Here is a 6,783-nt window from a genome sequence, read left to right as displayed (position 1 = left end):
CTTTCTTGTGGAAGCTACAATTTATCCAGCTTAACAAGAGGCCGCCTATGATGCCAAATAAAAGATCCAAGCCAGCTGTAAAGCCTGTGCAGTGCTTGCCTTGGCAGCAAAGGGAGCATTCTCGTGGGACTGTAATAAGCGAGGAAGAACATTCATTGTAACCAGAGCTATCCTGCCCAACCAAGATATCAGAAGACCTTCCCAACTCTGAAGGCCCTGCCTGATTTTCTCTAGCAGCTGCTTGTAAGTGGCTTTATATAATTGATCGAAAACCGGGGTAATAAAAATGCCTTCATACCGAAAACCTCCCTGTGACTACCGGGAGGAGTAACGGGTTCTATCCTCAAAGCTGGATATAATAGTAAGACCCCCACAGGCATGGCCTCTGATTTCATGAAATTAATTTTATATCCTGAACACAAACCAAATAGATTAATCACTTGTATTAGGCGGGGCACAGATGTCATTGGATCGGTTAAAAAGAGAAGGATGTCATCTGCATAGAGGGTAATTTTATACCTGCCTGACCCTACCTCCAGGGCAGTTATATTGAGACGGGGAGGGGAAGAGAAGAGAAAGGGAATGATAAAAAAGGAACAGAGATAATTATGACCCCGACATATTAAAAGGAAGATCAAGATCACCCCCCGACAACCAAGTAAACCAGGCAAATTATAGGAAAAAATGGGCAGAATAGAATAATTGTCCATATAATTCAGGCCAATCAATCTATTTTAGAGCATCCAAGAAGTCCTTTGCCTTTTCTGGTGAATCAAAGTTGAACATGGACCCTCCGTGGCTGAAACGCAATATTGCCGGAGTACTGGATATTCAGGTCCCTCAGCATTTACCTCATCAAAGGCGAATCGCAACCAAGAAAAGTCCTAAAAAAGCATAATTCATGATCCTTTATAGACCTAGCCTGGGGATCCTTCCCCAGAGCTCGAGAGGCTTTTAGCATCATCTGATAGTCTCTATAATGCAGCAGTTGCACTAGGACCAGGTGGGGGCGCTGGTCCGAGCCAGGCCAGCGCACTTCGACCCAGTGGGCCTGCTCGACCTGCAGCCGGCCTACCTTGACCTCCAGCCTTAGAAACTGTGGGAGCCATTGCTCCAGAAAGCTGACAAGCTGGCCTTCTTCCTCCCATTCAGGAAGCCCCAGCAACTGGATGTTCTTCCAATGACCTCGATTTTCAAGGTCATTGACCTGCTCCTCCAAGGCCCTCGATGTTCCAGGGCCTGAACCCAGCCCTCTGAGGATTTGGCTGCAGTCTCAGAAGCTGCAGCCTGTTGCTCTGCATCCCCCGTCCCGACGTTGGATCTCCAGGTCATACCTTTGAAGCATGACCGAGATCAATTCAAGCCTGGTCTAGGTCTCTTCCATCGACGAGTCGACCTTCTCTTGGAAGTTTGCGAGATCAGGCTTCGCTCTCAGGTGAGTCCTCTGGGGCGGCCGCAGAGGCTGACGCCGTGGCCACAGGTGCATCCATTGCTGTTGGGGGGAAGGGGGTGCCTGCCTGATGCGAGCCCTGTGCTTCTTTCCCCTTAGTCATTTTTTAAACTGTACCAAACTGTTCAGAACTGGTGCTAAGTAGTTCCAACAGTCAGGAAAGAGCTATTTTCAACAAATTGGACAGTGAAGGGAAGGTGAGTGCCCCAGTTTGGGGTCTGGTGCAGAGCTCAGCAAAGCAGACCTTCTGTGTCGCCACCATCTTGAATCCCCCTTTAAAAGCTTTTTATGGCTTCAAGTACACTCTTGGAAAATAAATTAATCTTTTGTCCTGGAATTATTTGATGTGCCATCACTGTAAATATCATTGAAATATTCAACTTGCTACTCTAAATATTCTTGAAAACTTAATTAAACACTGTTTAAAAGCAGCATTTTTGCATCATATTTTGAAATTCTATAATTTAGATGTTGGGGAGGTGGTGTCTATGATCATTAATTCCACCAACAAAACCATTTGTGTACCAATGAACTACAGGACAGGTGTGGAGGAGTTGTTAATATGTAAAACTTCAGTCATATGTTGTTCACTTTGAATTATTCACATTTTTTACAGCTGAAGCTTGGTAAAAGATTAGTAAGGTTCATTGTGTCCAGTTTGAAAATTTACAGTGAGGTGCTAAGTCCAGTATTTTAGTAGACCGGGAATGAATCCTGACAAGAGAAACAGCAAATAACTGCACTTAACATTCAGTAGTCTTTCCACTTCAACTGACTTCCATTTTCTAGTTCTGTGTAATCTCTCTTTTGGATTATTAGCCCACTGATTTATCCTTGGTTATTTTGTACAGTGTTTTACTTTAAGTTCAATTAAAAAAAAACAGCATACAACAATTTTAATTCATTTTGTCTAAACAAATATGGGTCCAATACAGGCAGAATTGAAGCATTTATCATAGGGATTAGAGAAATGGCAGAGAAGCTCGAAGATGACTTTGTTTTTCACTGAGGAAGATATCAGAAATCTCTAGAACCAGAAATCCAAGTGGTTAGGGAGAATGAGAAGTTAAAGGAAATTTACTTGTGCAAGAAGACTATGCTGGGGAAATAAACAGGGTTGATAAATCCCCAGGAGCTGAGTTTTCATTTCAATCATTCTGAAAGAAATGAGTATAGAAATAATAAATGCACTTGTGCTTGTTTTCAAACATTCTATCAATTCTCAATGATTCCTATGGATTAGAAGCAGCAAATTTCACCCTACTATTTAAGAAGGGAGTGAGAGAGAGAGAAACATAAACTATGTGACTGTTAATTTTGCATTAGAGTTGGGAGAATGCTAGAGTCCATTTTAAAGAATGGACAAATCTGGTTAATTAGTGATCTGACTGGTCAGCATGGATTTGCAAATGGGAAATTGTGTTTAAGATTATTGGAGTTTTTTGAAGACATGACTAACAAAATTGAAGTAAAGCTCACAGTGGTAGCATATTTAAATTTTCGTAAAGTTCTGGAAGTCTTCTGAACTAAACAGGAATTGAGTTAGAAAAACTAAATCACTAGGGGTAGGAGGAGGTAATACACTGGCATGGATTGATGCTTAGCTAACAGTAGGAATAAATGCTATGACTTGTGCAGTACTGCAATAGTTGGATCAATAGTTGGGTCCATCTGCTCACTATATATATCAGTGACTTTAATGTGGGAACCAAGTGTAAGACTTTAAAATTATGAATGATATAAAGCTAAGCAGTGATGTGCAAAGAAGATATAAAGTGGCTTCAGGAGGATTTGGACAATGTTCGTGAACAAGCAAGGACATGGTAGATAGAACATAATATGGAAAAAGATTAAGTTGTCCACTTTTGTAAGAGAAACAGGTGTGTAGAGTATTTATTTTAAATGGTTAGCAATTGGGAAGTGTAGATGTACAAAGATCTAGGTGTCCTTGCTAATATGTCACTAAAGCCTAACATGCAGATTCAGCAAGCTATTAGGAAGGCAAATGGGATATTAGGCTTTTATTGCAAGAGGATTTGAGGAGAGGAATAGTGAAGTCTTGCTTCAATTGTACACAAATGTTTGGTTACATCATACGTGGAGTACTGTGTGTATTTTTAGTCTCCTTAAGTCTGGAAAGATATTGTCATAATGGGAGTACACCAAGGTCCCCAGGATGGCAGGAGTACCCAATAAAGAGACATTGGGCAAACTGGGCTGTATTCTCTAGAGTGTGAAAGACGGAGAGATGATTTCATTAAAACTTGGGAAATACTTAAAGGAATAGACGGGTTAGAAACAGGTTTGGATGCTAGAACCAGAGTGTAAGACTTTAAAATTATGAATGATATAAAGCTAAGCAGTGATGTGCAAAGAAGATATAAAGTGGCTTCAGGAGGATTTGGACAATGTTCGTGAACAAGCAAGGACATGGTAGATAGAACATAATATGGAAAAAGATTAAGTTGTCCACTTTTGTAAGAGAAACAGGTGTGTAGAGTATTTATTTTAAATGGTTAGCAATTGGGAAGTGTAGATGTACAAAGATCTAGGTGTCCTTGCTAATATGTCACTAAAGCCTAACATGCAGATTCAGCAAGCTATTAGGAAGGCAAATGGGATATTAGGCTTGTATTGCAAGAGGATTTGAGGAGAGGAATAGTGAAGTCTTGCTTCAATTGTACACAAATGTTTGGTTACATCATACGTGGAGTACTGTGTGTATTTTTAGTCTCCTTAAGTCTGGAAAGATATTGTCATAATGGGAGTACATCAAGGTCCCCAGGATGGCAGGAGTACCCAATGAAGAGACATTGGGCAAACTGGGCTGTATTCTCTAGAGTTTGAAAGACGGAGAGATGATTTCATTAAAACTTGGGAAATACTTAAAGGAATAGACGGGTTAGAAACAGGTTTGGATGTCTAGAACCAGGGGACACAATCTTAAAATTAAGGGGAACGTCACTGAGAAAAGAATTTTTATTTTTACTGAGAGGGTTGTTAATTTTTAGAATTCTAACTGCTGAGTTGATGAGCTTTTTGATAAAAGGAGGAATAGTTGCAATTCTACAACCCTCCAGACCAAAGTCCCAATCCAGAGAAGATTGAAAGATAATTGCCAATGCCTCTAATTTCCACACTCACTCTTCTTCAGTATCCTCACATGGTCCCCTTGTCTTATTAGACTTAAGTACAGACAACTTGTCTAATACTGCCTCCTTATCAATTGTAACTCTTGCTTGTGACTGAGTTCCCTCCACTATTACCAAGGCCTGTTAGATAAAGACAGATGCACAATATTAATTTCAATGCCTTTAACCATACCTCTGCCTCTAAGTATAAATCCTCTCTCTTGGTGCTTAATTCGCCCTACTTTTTTTAATCACTTGTTTTACTGTAGGTGTGTTATAAAAGACATTGGGATTCCTCTTTATATTAACTGCCAGTCATTTTTTATAATCCCTCCTTGTTTCTCATTTGCTGTCTTGCCTCCCTTCTACATCCTCGATATTTAGCTTGGTTCTCAACTGCATTTACTAACTGACACTTACCATTAGGCACTTAGTTTCTTTGACTGACTTTCTCTCTTATTTATTAAACATGGAAAACTGGAATTTTGTTCAATGTTCCCCTTTGCGAGTGTATGTGACCAAACCATTACCTCTTTGAAAGTCACTCATTATTGAACCACTATTTTTCTTCCAACATTAGTTTCAGTCTATCCAACAAAACTCCATTCTCATCCGAACTCTTCACTGTCCTATATAATCTTTTTCTCTATCCTAAACTATTATGCTACAATAATCACCCATTCCTAAATACTCCTCAATTGTCACTTGATCCACTTGTCCAACCTCATTCCCAAGAACCAAGTCCCAAATATAACTATACTGTTTAGATCTCACTATACTTTGCTTGCATGTTTGTTTCTCCACATCCTTCCTACTATCTACTGGTCTATATATTATGCTGAGCAATATAACTGCACCATTTTTATTCCTTAGCTCTAGTCAAAGCAATTCTGTCCTTGAACCCTCTAAAACATCCTTTCATCAAACTCATACCACAATCGCTACCCTTTCTCCTTTTCTTTCTTTCATAGTATTTCTGAACACCTTGTGACTAGAAATATTTAAAACTCAGATCTACCCTCTGTTCGGCCAGGCCTGTGTTACCACCACCACATCATAATCACAGAAAGCAATACGTGTCTGTAACTCACCAATCAATCACATACATTGAAGTGTATCCCCAATTTTTAGACTTAATTACTTTCTCCACTACTGACTCCACTTATTAATTTACCAATCTCTCGTAATATTCGGGAATTTTGAAAATCCAAAGAAGCCCAAATATATAAATAGAAAGCAGGAATTATCAGCAGTGCATCACCCGGAGGCCCACTGAAGATGTTACCTAGTATGGTGACGAAACATCTGGAAATGAACCTTCTAACTCAGTGAGCAAACCTACATCCACATTTCAAAATTTTATCTGCCTTTCCCAGCATGTCTGCACCTTTTTTTAATATCATGTTTTAATATTCTCTGCTGGCTCGCAAGCAACAGCAGAGTGAACTTAAATCTTCTTCAACAATACCAGCAAAGTATTCCCTCTGCGCGTGTGTCGTTCGCTGTGTCTGCCTGTCCAGCTTCTACATGTGTCACCTTCCCCCAGAGCTAGACCCTGTGTTTCAGGAATCTAAAGCTCTCCATCTTGCACTTTCCCAGCCATTTATTTATCTGCCATATCTTCCTAATTCTGAACTTATTTATAAGTGGTACTGGGAGTAATCTGGAGAGTACTACTTCACAGGTTCTGCTTGTTAATTTCCTAAATTCAATTGCAGGATCACCTTATCCTTATCAATGTATGTTTGTACTATGAACTCTGGCTGTTCTGAGGGAGGGTGAGCAATGTCCTGCAGCTGTTCTGTGACATAGAGTCATAGAGATGTATAGCATGGAAACAGACCCTTCGGTCCAAACTGTCCATGCCGACCAGATATCCCAACCCAATCTAGTCCCACCTGCCAGTGCCCGGCCTATATCCTCCAAACCCTTCCTATTCATATACCCATCCAAATGCCTCTTTAATGTTGCAACTGTACCAGCCTCCACCACCTCCTCTGGCAGTTCATTCCATACACGTACCACACTCTGCGTGAAAATGTTGTCCCTTAGGTCTCTTTTATATCTTTCCCCTCTCACCCTAAACCTATGCCCTCTAGTTCTGGACTCCCCAAACCCAGGGAAAAGACTTTGTCTATTTATCCTATTTATGCCCCTCATAATTTTGTAAACCTCTATAAGGTCACCCCTCAGCCTCCAACG

General features: G+C 40.4%; 1 protein-coding gene across 1 annotated transcript in view; it reads right to left on the bottom strand.

The window, feature by feature from the left end:
• Window positions 1-6,783, bottom strand: part of LOC122564357 (putative 2-hydroxyacid dehydrogenase SE_1879) — a 52,249-nt gene that overhangs the window by 40,439 nt on the left and 5,027 nt on the right. The window lies entirely within an intron of this gene.

The sequence above is a fragment of the Chiloscyllium plagiosum genome, chromosome 29, assembly GCF_004010195.1.
Source record: "Chiloscyllium plagiosum isolate BGI_BamShark_2017 chromosome 29, ASM401019v2, whole genome shotgun sequence".
NCBI lineage: Eukaryota > Metazoa > Chordata > Chondrichthyes > Orectolobiformes > Hemiscylliidae > Chiloscyllium > Chiloscyllium plagiosum.
The sequence above is the reverse complement of the archived record's forward strand: the minus strand, read 5'-3'. Positions and strand labels throughout refer to the sequence as shown.